The 13,664-nt window shown below is 39.4% G+C and overlaps 1 protein-coding gene and 1 long non-coding RNA gene across 3 annotated transcripts in view; one reads left to right on the top strand and one right to left on the bottom strand.

Moving 5' to 3' along the window:
• The window catches only part of LOC117881691, a 117,835-nt gene extending 107,043 nt beyond the window's left edge, over nucleotides 1-10,792 (top strand). The window contains exon 3 of the long non-coding RNA XR_004646842.1: nucleotides 10,431-10,792. This is a non-coding gene — a long non-coding RNA (uncharacterized LOC117881691). The remainder of the gene's footprint in view (nucleotides 1-10,430) is intronic.
• DOCK2 (dedicator of cytokinesis 2) overlaps nucleotides 1-13,664 on the bottom strand; it is a 494,284-nt gene that overhangs the window by 251,555 nt on the left and 229,065 nt on the right. The window lies entirely within an intron of this gene.

Here is a 13,664-nt window from a genome sequence, read left to right as displayed (position 1 = left end):
CGCCAGAGGTTGTACTGCCATGTTCAGTACTCCTGGTCTCTCCAAACATGGAGGGGGCAAAGACAAGTTTACTAGCTTCCCTACAGTCAGCCAGCACTGTGGGACAGGTTGTGCTCAAGATAACCACCTCCCGCTCAGGAGTGAAGAAGAAACCAGAACACTAAGATGTTTCTCACCTAGCATCTGATAGACTTTTTACAGTAGCACTGGGGAAGGGATTTCAAAAACAGTCTACCTGCATGTCTATCTTATCTATAGGCTTATCATCACCCAGTGATAGCCTGGGGAGGCCTAGCTTCTTCAGACGCCCGAGCAGGTGTCTGTATCTGTCTGAATATGCCTCACCCTGGAGAGGGAGAGAATCACTTTTTATCCAGCCAGAAGTTCTCGGTCTTCTTAGTTCTCAGGCTTTGGCTGTGCTTGTTAAAAAAGTGTTCAGTGGCCTCTGCAGTGGGTCAAGCCCCACTCCTCAAAGTCAGAGACTCTTCCATTGTCCCACAATCTTCAAGCATTTGCTGAGAGGTGTCTTATCTTGAGCCTTATAATCTTCCTACCTTTGTTTCCTAATAGCTCACTATTAAACTACACCAACATGCAGTAAACATCCCAATAGTCCGCTGAACATAGAGTATTCATAAAATTATTTTACAGAGCAGCTCCATATCAATCACACACTGTTTATTCAAGGGTTTCATGTATTTCTGCTCCATCACCCCCGAGTTCTTCACATTTAAGGATTTGCACATTCATCAGGCTAGACTGACTAATGGCCAGATTAGGTATGGAAATTCCAGTCTTTTTAATTAAAGAGCAACTCATACAGAGTGTTGATTTACATTGTGAAATCCTTATACTTAGCGATAGTTTGAATTATCTCAGAGATATGATCATGAACTAACAGACACCAGCATCCTTTCAATTATTAAAACACAAACTCAGCAGATTATGCATTACAAAAACAATCAGTATATTGCACTGGCAATGCACTTACAGAACTCATGTTTGCCGTGTGGGTGCATTGGTCCCAGGATATTAGAGAGACAAGATGAATTGGACCAACTTCTGTGGATGAAAGAGACAAGATTTCGAGCTTATACAGAGATTTCAGTAAGGCATTTGATACAGTTCCACATGGGAAATTAGTAGTTAAATTGGAGAAGGATGGGAATGAATATGAGAATTGAAAGGTAGATAAGGAACTGGTTAAACAGGAGGCTACAATGGGTCATACTGAAAGGTGAACTGTCAGCTGGAGGGAGGTTACCAGTGGAGTTCCTCAGGGATCGGTCTTGGGACCAATCTTATTTAACATTTTTATTACTGATCTTGGCACAGAAAGTGGGAGCGTGCTAACAAAATTTGTGGATGACACAAAGCTGGGAGGTATTGCCAATACAGAGGAGGACCAGAATATAATACAAGATAATCTGGATGACCTTGTAAACTGGAGTAAAAGAAATGGGATGAAATTTAATAGTGCAGTTTGCAAGGTCATGCATTTAGGGCTAACAAGAATTTTTGCTGTACGCTGGGGAAGTATCAGTTGAAAGTGACAGAGGAAGAGAAAGACCTGGGTGCATTGGTTGATCATAGGATAACTATGAGGCCGCCAATGTGATTCAGCCATGAAAAAGGCTAATGGAGTTCTAGCATGCATCAGATGAGGTATTTTTAATAGTGATAGGCAAGTGTTAGTACCATTATACAAAGCACTGGTGAGATCTCATCTAGAATACTGTGTGCAGTTCTGGTCTCCCATGTTTAAGAAAGATGAATTTAAACTAGAACCAGTGCAGAGAGGGGCTACTAGAAAGGGAAAACCTACCTTATGAGAGGAGACTCAAAGAGTCTGGAGATATGATTGCTCTCTATAAATACATCAGAGGGATAAATACCAGGAAGGGAGAGGAGTTACTTAAGTTAAGCGCCAATGTGGACACAAGAACAAATAAATACAAACTGGCCATCAACAAGTTTAGGCTTGAAATTAGATGAAGGTTTCTAACCATCAGAGGAGTGAAGTTCTGGAACAGCCTTCCAAGGGGAGCACTGGGGGCAAAAAAACCTAACTGACTTTAAGACTGAGCTTGATAAGTTTATGGAGGGGATGGGTATGATGAGACTGCTTACTCTTTCCTTACTGCATGTAGCTGATCTGCAACTGCTAGCAGAAAATGTCTCCAATGGCTGGTGATGGGACACTAGATGGGGAGAGCCCAGAGTTACTGCAGAGAATTCTTTCCCAGGTATCTGTTTGGTGGGTCTTGCCTACACGCTTAGGGTCAGGAAGGAATTGTCCCCAGGGTCAGATTGGCAGAGACCCCGAGTGTTTTTCACCTTCCTCTGCAACATGGGGCATGGGTCACTTTCAGGTTCAAACTAGTGTAAATGGTGGATTTTCTGTAATTTGAAGTCTTTAAATCATTATTTGAGGACTTCAGTAACTCAGTCAGAGGTTAGGGGTCTATTACAGGAGTGGGTGGGTGAGGTTCTGTGTCCTGCAATGTGCAGGAGGTCAGACTAGAGGATCATGATGGTCCCTTCTGATCTTAAAGTCTGTGAACTCTTCTTCAGGTCTGCGAAAGGTATTCCGAGGTACAGAACTCCTGTCAGCATTAATAGGAGTTGTGTGGAAATCACTGAAATGGTATAACACACTAAGGCCTTGGCTACACTTACCAGCTAGTTCGACGGCTGGAAATCGAAGTTCTGGGTTCGACTTATCGCGTCTAGTCTGGACGCGATAAGTCGAACCCGGAAGTGCTTGCCGTCGACTGCGGTACTCCAGCTCGGCGAGAGGAGTACCGCGGAGTCGACGGGGGAGCCTGCCTGCCGCGTGTGGACCAAGGTAAGTTCGAACTAAGGTACTTCGACTTCAGCTACGTTATTCACGTAGCTGAAGTTGCGTACCTTAGTTCGAATTGGGGGGGGTAGTGTAGACCAAGCCTAACTCACATTTGCAGAGTGACAATAGCTGAAGGGAATACAGTTTCTTTATAGCCTATGCTCAAGAAAATACAGTAGTTTCTCAAATGTGTCAGACTGGACTGACATGTTTTATTTGGATTAATACATTGTTTTGAACTAAAAAATAATCTGGTTCATTGTCATATTTATGTTATTCTGTAATAGTTTTGAATGCCAGGTGAATAGCCTAAGTCAAGTCACATTACATACTCTAAATTATACAACTCCTGTGGACTTTAATATGATTCATCAAGCTGAATTTGCTGCACAGCATTTGAAAATTGCAAGGGTCAAAAGTTTCCATAGAAACAAAAATGGTGTCTATTTTTCTCTTGGTTCTATTAGTGAGAAGGGAGACTACACTTTAAGACTTGTAATTACGCTTAGTATAAACAGGGGAGAATTTGCTATTTAAATTTCCAAATTACAGAGGGATATTGATAGTGGATTGACCAAGATGCTCAAACTAAAGGTCTGAAGAAAGCTGACAGGTTGGTTTTGGTTTATTCTCTCATACGGGAAGCTATACATTTTGTATGTTTTAGACCCAGCTGTACATATGTGACATTTGGATACAGTTTATAGCTACTCTGGGTACAAATGTTTTAAAAGAAAGTTTTTCACTGCAGAATCTTACAGAATCTACAGTTACCTCACTGTAAGGCCTTTTAGTTTTCAGCGGTCACTGCCAAATGTCTAAAGTGAAAAGGAATCAAGATTTTCTTTTTCTAGATTAAATTTCAACCGCAGAAAGGAGCTGATACAGCCTGCATTTTATGATACTTGAAGGACACTTCAAATCAGAACTCTGGATATTCAAAGGTGACCCCAGCAATTGCCTCCATCAGCAATAGTACAGTTTCGGCAGCTTGCTCGGTATAGTCATTATTAGAATAGAAGACCAACGAATTCTGAAGCATGTTTACTGAGAAAAGCCACTGCATGATTGGTGATCACATGGATATTGCTTGAGCAAGTATCAGGGGGTAGCCATGTTAGTCTGTATCTACAAAAACAACAAGGAGTCTGACTAAAGACTAGTCTTTAAGGTGCCACCAGACTCCTTGTTGCTTGAGCAAGACATTAGGAGGCTGGAGGCATTTTATATGCCTTACCAGCAGTGATTACTGGACATACGATGGTTTGATTTATCAGTAATAGGGATGTATTATTGAGAACTAACCTTGAGAGGTTTTAAGTCATCATCGGTCACCATTTCCTGGCACATATAGCCTACTTCAGAGATAATGTCCCTACACATCAAGCCCTGGAGATTAGACTTGAAATCAGGAGGGGACATTGCCCGCCCCTGGAATGGCGGCAGCCATGTGGTCATCTGCAATTAACCTTGCTGCCCCAGATCAGTAATAATACTGTGGAGCCTAAAATAAAGCTATATAGTGTGGCCATGGACATTTGGCTCTATGGACCATTGCTGCTCTATGGACCATTGCTGTCTATTGTTGCCAGCGACACTCTCAGCCATTCTTAGAAAATGAAGCATTTATGATCCTGTGTTTGATCACAAAGTTAAAATAGGGAAAAATAGCAGCAGCAGGTGAGATAGAATGACCAGAAATGAAGGATGATGGATGACTATGAATAAGGAACATGCAGAAGACTTCACATATCAATTTATATATAAATTTATTTGTTTAAGGGATTCATTTAGATTCCAATATAGAATGAAAATAGTTTATGTGACAAACAAGCTGCTTGAGGACTCATTTTTTATGGTTATTAATCATGCATGACCGTGGGAAGAAGTCTAGGTATTTTGCTTATGTCTATGCTTAATTCCCAAGTGACCAGTGGATCATAATATCTTATTATGAAATGTGCATCCTTTCTGAGACCTCTAATAGACTATGAAATTTCTAGTTAAGATGTAGCCAGATTGCACTTGCAACTTGTTTCTGTCTGTTCAGGAAAGAGGGAATGCAGATCATTATAATCTACATACTCTGTAGACTTAATATTTATTATTATGAGAGGAGCTGGTAGTTCTGTGTATGGTTAAGGTTGCCTGACACTTCCATGAGAAGACTGTTTTTAACTGCTCATAAAATTTTGGCAAAGTTAAATTGTTTGCGTGGAAATTTTCCATGCCATGTATCTGCCTCAGGCTTTTGTGGAAAGGTTCAACTAAAATGGTTTGGCCATTTCCAAGAACAGGATTAGGGGAAAATATATTTTTTTGCCCATGTTAAAACAATTCTTATAACTATTTCATCAAGGAGCTCTAGCACCTCCCTGCTTTAAATCAGGTAATTGAAATTTGGCAGGGGGGATCAGACTGGCTTGTTGTGGATGGGGCTTTTGCTGTTTCTGTGAAAATTTACCCAAATTTGCCTAAATTAAAAGCCTGGAAAAATCTTAATTCATACATGCTCAATAAAGACTGGTTCTAATTAGGCAGCTAAATTCTTCAAAGATTCCCTCTGCACTGAGCATGTGCCAGCCCAGAGTTGTAAGGGGCTGATCAAGACTTGACCTGCAAATGCGGGGAGATGCTGTGCTGCTGGGCAACGGGAATGACATCAGTGAGACAGTTGCTTCTATGGAAACCCTATCCTATGCAAACTTTGACGATAAGCTGGCAGAATTTACCTCTCCCCCATTCCTCTTGGCTTGGTATAGGGTGACCAGACAGCAAGTCTGAAAAATCAGGACGGGGTGGGGGGTAATAGGAGCCTATATAAGAAAAAGACCCAACAATTGGGACTGTCCCTATAAAATCAGGACATCTGGTCACTCTAGCTTGATATGTTCCCTCCTAGAGGTTGATCTGATTCTGTGATAAATTCTATGGTAACTCCAAGCAAGTTGAAGGTATTGTGCAATTCACCATATTATATCATGATAGCCTGTGGTACACAATGCCCTGAGATTAAGTCAAGAAGTTAAGGTACACCTGCTAATCTTCTTGGTTTTCAAATAACAGTTCAGATTAGTCACAGAAGGAAATTTGTTAATGATTGCTCTAAACACAATATATGGAACTGATTTGATGATCTCATGTTCTGACTGGAGAAGTGTACCAAATTACATGAACATCAGTGATAGTGTGGCTTACAAAAGCATGACTAATAACTCCTCTGGAACTTCTGTGGTCCTTTCTAATTAAGATAGCTTTTTCTTTCATTTTTTCCCTGTGAAAGATAACTGGGGGCCTGCTCCTACAGCCTGTACACACATGAATAGTCCCATTAATCTAGACTGAACCCATGACTTATATAAACAGACATGTTGAAGTCAATTGGCTTACTAGCATAAATAAAGATTATTCATGTGAATAGAGGTTGCAGAATTAGACTTAGTTACAGAGCATATAGGCACCAGATGTTCTTCGGTAGGTTTGCTTGTGTCATACTGTGCAACATTTTCCCCCCAAATCTCTCCAGTACATGTCAAAATGTACATTATGAAATATTTAGTTCTCATGGTGCTGTTCTTCCCACTCACCTCCTCAACTGAATCAGCTGCTGAGTATTTCAACTCTGCTCTATCTATCACCTTTGACTTTTACTCTTTTCTACATCTTCCAGGACCATCCCATCAAAATCCTATCCTTGGCTCATCAACAATATCCATGCCCTCCATGTCTGTGCCCATGATACTGAGTGGCCCTAGAGGGATCAAGTCCCATGAGAACACTGGCTTCCTCCACTACAAATTTATTCTCTCCTCCAACATTTCTACCATATTCCTAATCGAGCAGCTCTGTTTTTCCCACCTCAGTGACCCATGTGACCACAATCTCAGCCCTCTATTCACCACTTCTGACTCCTTGCTACCACTTCCACCACCCTCACCTTCTTCATGAAACCTCCACTCCCCACTCTCTCTGTCACTGCTGACGTCACAACCATCTTCTCCAGCACCTAGACCCAAAATCTGGATGCTACGTTAAACGCTTCCTTCTCTAGACCTGATAAATGTCTTAAGTTAGCCAGGTAGACCCCGGTTTTGGGAACCACTCTGCAGGGCTCCTGAACCGCTGCTAGACATTCACTTAAGGTTGTTTCTCGCTATAGCTACAGGAATCCTCCAGGACTAAATACAAAGATTTAATCACAGGAGAACAGAGACTCTGCCTTGACTATAGCCAACCATTGAGACACTAAGCACCCCTGTATTCACATCATACACACTACAGTAATACGCTTGGTACAAAATATACCTTGTGAGGTATCATTTGAAAACAACTCACTAATCATTATTATTTTTGTAGGAGGTATGCACAGGGTGTGTACAAAAAGTTATAATAGATGCTGAAATTCTAACTAAAGTGTTTTTAAACCAAGCGTGTCAGGGGAAGTTGGTAAACAGGTTTGCCTTAGACAAAGGAATGTGTATTTGATTCTCTGACCAGCCCTATCTCCAGGGCAAAGACAATGAAAGTCCATTTTTACATATTGGTGGGGGGGAGGAAGAGGGGGACAAATTAATCTAACACCCAGGGAAAGAAAGAGCACGGAGCTTCCTTCATCACTAGGCTCCATGTCACCTTCCTTACAGCTTGAATAAACTTTCCTTTGAGGGGTAACCCTCAGAAGAATCCATTTTCAAGGTTTACTGGTCAAGAAAGACAAGGGGTCTGAACCTCAAGAGACAGGCAATTGAATCAACTAATTGTATACAATATTACAGTATTATAAAGGTGTATAGAGTGAGGTCTCTTCAGAAAGCTTATGACACACACCGGTGATCACTATTATTGTGAAATGTAGTATTAACACTCTATGAAGAAAATATGGATACTTAATGGCATTATGCTTCCAGTCTGTGACCAAACAAGGGAAAAACAGGCTTTCCCCCAAACAGGAGGGAAGGCAGCTATCTGCCTGTCTACAAAGAAATTAAGCAAAGTGTGATCAGTAACAAAGGAAGCTCTATTTACAAAGAAATCGGCAGGGGAATGGCAAGCCCCCAGGAAGGGAAAAACAGCAAGAGATAATCCTGCCTCTTTAAACAAAGTCATTGATGGTGGGAAAATATAAGCAAAGACAGATGCTATCTTTGGCATTCATCACTACGCAGACAAAAGTGAACAGAGCTCTTGCAAACTGAGAAAGATGAGCCTTCAACAAGCAGGGGGATTTGAAGTCTCTGGAAACTGAGTATAGGTGAGAAACCATCTTGAACAAAGCTTGTACCTAGCTAGATTAAATTTTAGCCTTTTTAATGTTTTCACTTTTATTTGCTTGTAACTCTAACTTTATTCCTTTTACTTGACATCCCTTAACCTGTGTCCTATTGTCAATGAATTTGTTTTTGTTTTTTATTTTAAACCAACTCATGTAAATGTAAGGGTGTATTTACCCCAGTTAATAAGCTGTGGTGTTCTTTGTGTGTCTTTAGAGGAACAAAAGAACCTTATTATTTCCCTGACCTCTCCAAGAGAGGGTTGGACATTGCAAAGCACATGGTTCTGGGAAAATTTGGGACTGGGAGTGTGTTGGTGTTCCCTTGCTGCTTGTAACCAAGGCTGGTGTGAACCAGGGGCTGCAGACAGGTTGCTGGAGTCAGAGATGCTGAACCAGGGCTGTCTAGCACACAGACACTTGAGGATATGACCTGCATGCATATGGGCTGATTGTGAGCATCCCTGGGACCTTCAGTATCAAGGCACTGTAAGGCACCCATGATTGTAGGGCAATTTGGCAAAAGATTGTAAGTCATCTTCTCTCCCCAACATCCATATGGTTCCCCCTCCTGACCATTCGAGTAGGAACTACTAAAATCATCTGTTACTTGTGGTTTGGACCATTAGATTTTCCCTATGCCCATTTTAATCCTTCCACTAGCTCCTTCTCTTCTCCTGCACAAGTGCAGTCTTCTTGTCCTCACTTTTAATGCATCCACAGCTATGCCACTCTCTTATTCATTCTTTTGCCTTATTGCATATCCTCATCCCCCACTCCCTCAACTCTACCAGTGATACCAGAATTGACTATGTCCAGTACTCCCTACCAGGACATGTGTGTTTTCTTTTGCACTCCCTATGTAAAACAAACATCTTCCCTGAACTAGTCTGCAAGGCCACTATCCTATACTCATTCAAATTCTTCCTCAAAACCCTCTTCTAACTTAACATTTACAGGTAATTCCCAGTTGGGAATAGCTGAAACATACACCCACAAATAGATTTTAACTGGTTTGGAACCACAAACTAACTCTCACTGACTACAGAAACTCATGCTCTCATTACTTTTACCCTCATCCTCATTCTCCTTCCCCTCTGATTTTAGTAACATTCATTTGTTGTGCTTGGTCTCTAGATTTTAATGTAAACACTTCATGGCAGAAACCATAGCATGTAATTTATTTTTTTATAATACTTAGCATGATAGAACCTTAATCATGATTAAGGCCTTTTGAAGATACTGTTGTATTAAATCAACAAACTGATGATAAAACAGGTTATTTTGATTCTTTTGGTGAATATTTAGTATGCTGCTCATTAAGTTTAACATATGGCATTTGTGTTCAAGACAACCAGCATCAAATGGCTACTCTTATCTACCAATGAATATGGGAAGAAAAACGTCAGTCAAGAAATGACTTATTTAGAAAAGTATAGTAAAGTTGAAGCAATTCTGTTTTATGATTAAGCTGTTTACTATTAATGCATGCAGGTGATCTTGACATCTTTATCAATAATAATGCAGCCCAATGAGGCAGAATCATTGAAGACAAGTGACACCCACTCACAGGAGCAAGAATACATCTTCTATTAAACAAAAAAACACCATTAGAAAACTTAACTCACTGACAGTTTAAACAGGCTTTTATGTGACAATTCATTTTACACTGTAATAAAAAAGTAATCAGCATTAGCAACCTTTCCATACTATGGAACATTTGGGCTAACATGAATTAAATAGCATACTGAAGATTAATTGTATGGGTCAATTTCATTATTATGGTAATTTTTAAATTGTTCTAGGAAAATGTTTATATATACACAGATACACACACATATAGATAAATGTATCTACCTATGGTAGGCAAATTTGCTTTCTTTTTTGTTTATATAATCTGAAGGAAAAAATGGGTGAATGAAGCAGCATATGCATGAATAGTTATTGGAATGAAGTAAAATGTTGCCTAATTGTATTGAGTAAGACCTCCCAGCTGTGATTGCTTGATCCTGGTTTGGTTTTTAGGGATATTCCTGTTTGTGCATTTACTTAATTTCTGAATGAATGACCTTGGGCCCAATCCCACAACCTTCACCTCATGTGAGTAAAGATGACTCACTTGAGTAACAATTGCTACACAGGACCACATCAGAACAGCACAGCCTACAATTGTTTAAATTTGAGTCAGCCTCTATCATGTCAACTCTGAAAGAGGAAATATTCTTTGCAGCAAAGTCTAAAAATATTTTCCATATTTTTCTCCTTGTAATTGGTAATTTACAACTTACTAACTTATTTTTCCCATGTATTCCATAGTGTGGAATATGACTTCAGACAACAAGAAGGCAGATTTCATCAGGTTTTGAAAACACTGGATCAAGTGGAGCAAACACCTGCCACGGCTCCAGCCCCCAAATTACCACCTGACCATCCAATTCCTGAGAAACAGGAATTAAGACGAAAAACAAAAAAGGTGAAAAAGAAATGCTTCTGGTGGATGTGAATGTCTTTTAGCTGACATACAGAATTGAAGGACTACATTTCAGAAGATATTAAAACATATATACAGAGGCTTTAATATGTACAACTGTGAAATCACAAACAGGAAACTAAAAAATGTCTAAGAAGGTATTTGAAAACTCAAAAGCTTAGAATGGAATTTACTCATTTAACAAGCTCAGTGACACGAGTATTTTGAAATGGGATGCAATCTCTCTCTTTGATTCAAAAAGACATCTTCATATGCTTTGTGAAGGCAAAATTTTTAATTTCAAATAATGCTGAAGTTGTGATTTAAATTGATAAAAACAAGGGCAATCAAAGTAAAGGAAGCCACTCCCATATGCATTCCCACATTATGCTTAGTTTCAAACAAAATGGCCTAAAAGTCATTCTCTGATCTTGTCCCCAGTGGTGCAACCAAAAACTGTGGGGTGGGACACAGATTTTCAGAAAACTTCCTCTCCAAGGGAGACAATCCATTAAAATTATATATATATAATTTTATATGGATATCTATATATAGCACAAGTGATTGATTTGTTACACTAGTGTAAGAGTTAAAAATCTATAGCATCCAAGACTGGACACGATTCCTTTTTTTTTTTTGGTTGGTGTTATTCAGAAACTAACAATTATTTTACTGCAGTTGAGGGAGGGGGAGAATCATATTTATTAACATCCTTTCCTAAAAAGCAATCACTTTATAAAACATCTCTATCTCTGTACCATTGTGCAACTAAGATCCTTCACACAAGATCAAAATGTCCCAACACATGCCTCTTTGATCCAACAGAACATACTCACAGCATCTCAGAGGGTGTCAAACCAGTTGTACACTTTGATGTTTTGATGTTAATACAGATTAGTGTTAAGGGAAATGTTAAGAAAAGTTAATGTAGAGCAGATTTCAATTTAGCTATTTTTCAAAATTTAGAAAAATAGCTATGACAACTAGTCAAAACTAGATATAAAAGTTAAACTTTTTTTCCCAAGAAAAATAGCTGTTTTCCATGCAAAAATGTTTAGAAAAAAGGGGAAAAGTTTCAGAAAAGTAAATTTAATAGCCAAGTATTAAAGCCTTGACAGTACTATAGGTGGCAGAGTATAGGGCAGTCCCACTCTGAAAAGAGACTTTAATATACTAACATGGCACATTCTTACTCATCTGATTTATTCCTGGGGGGACGTATAGTCTTATTACTTTAGTGACAAAAGTGCTCATGTTTCTTTTACTCATTTTACATTAGTGTGCAATGCCAAGAAAGAAGACAAGTTAGCTTTTGTTCATTGTTGTACGTCAGCAAAACCATTTAATAAGTTCCAGGTATTAAGGACAATCAATTATACCTGCAAAAAATCACTGAAGGTAATAAGATTGCACAGGAGTCATTAAGGGTAGAACCATAGCACAATAGGGCTTGCTTAGATGTAACTGGTCTTTGTTTAGAGGTGATGAGGCGTGGAAAGTAAAGAAATTAGCATGACTCAGCTGAGTGAGAGTTTTCAGGACTGGGAATTAGAAAGAATTAAACACATTAGATATGAAAGTCACTGAGGGACAATGAATCCACAATGCCATTCACTGGAACCTTTTTCAGAGGAAAACCTCCCTTTAAATTCTAGTAACAAAACTGTGACCTAGTTATACCCATAAGCCCTCTTCAATAAGGATTTGTAGAGGTAAGTAGGGTCAGAATTTAGCCCTTGTTAGAGTACACCACTATCACACCCATTTAAATACACATTTTATATGCTGGCACGCCTATAGTATTCTTCCATACTGACTGTGTATCTGTGTCTATGTAACAGAGATATAGAACGGTCTATTTATGTACAATAGCATTCCTTCTAGCCAACTAGTTTTGAATGCTGAGTGTCTCATGGTAAAGGGACATCCGTGAGCTGTATCAAAAGCTATAACAACTCTCCAGGCTAAAAAATGCTCTCCCACTCTCCTGTTTTCATGGCTCTTAGCACCTTTGGTGGAAGGTCATTAGATTTAGCTATCACCAGTCCTATATTCCACTCCCAGAGTTTATTTTTTCTTTACCAGCATAAAATGAAGAAGCAGCCCCTCTACTAAGGAATTAATCTTCACTTGCCAGCCCTTTGGGATGTGTTTTAATCTTTGTTAATTTTTTTCTTTAAGATGTACATTTTAAAAAAATAATAAACACACAGTACCATAGTGAATTATCTGCTTCTTATCTTGGCCAGTGGGCTCTTTGTACCTGCAGCAGTTCCTATTGCAGCCTGCTGCTGAGGGAGAGAATGAACCAATTTCCTTCCCGGTTTTCATTCAAACACAGTCCACACATTTTGTTGAGTCCAAACTCGGCCATTCAAGAGGTATGGTGTGATCATCACAGAATTTAACATAAAAGCGATAAAGTTCAGCTCACACCTTCTCCTCAGGCTTGGTTGCTCCTAGGGTTCCCTCCCTAATGATCTTTCATCCCATAGATACTCTCTTTCTAAACAATCACTCCCAGCTCCATTATATGAGGATGGTGTAAAGCACCAACTGTCTCAGCGAGTGAACAGCAGCCACTTAACCATTTCCTAGCAGTATCAAAACCTCTCTACAGGGTGTGCTAGCACTGCCAGCTTGTGGTGGGGTTCTCTTTGTCATCATTCTAGACTTGAATAGTGTTTTCTGCACTCAATCTGGGGGTACAGGAGAAGTTAAGATTAAGTATATTAAGTTAGCCCATTTAATTCCACACCTGTCTCAAGCACTGCTTGACTACAATTCACAGTAAAAGAAGGACGAAATCATATAATTGTACATATCACACAGAAAAAAATATAGCTTCAGAACTAAGCTTCTCTTGCACTAAAGAATTTAGCGGGCATCGTATTTGTGCAATAAAATTGCACAATACTGCATGTGTACATCTACTGTACACAAACTTCTACATAGTCTACGCTTCATATAATTTCTTTGTAAAATTATATATTCAGCTCCTACATTGCAATAGTATTACATAGCATTACACTCAAAAGGGTGATTTCTATTAGAGAACACACTGGAAAAGTGTCAGACAT

Source organism: Trachemys scripta, chromosome 8 (genome assembly GCF_013100865.1).
Source record: "Trachemys scripta elegans isolate TJP31775 chromosome 8, CAS_Tse_1.0, whole genome shotgun sequence".
Classification (NCBI taxonomy): domain Eukaryota; kingdom Metazoa; phylum Chordata; order Testudines; family Emydidae; genus Trachemys; species Trachemys scripta.
The sequence above is the reverse complement of the archived record's forward strand: the minus strand, read 5'-3'. Positions and strand labels throughout refer to the sequence as shown.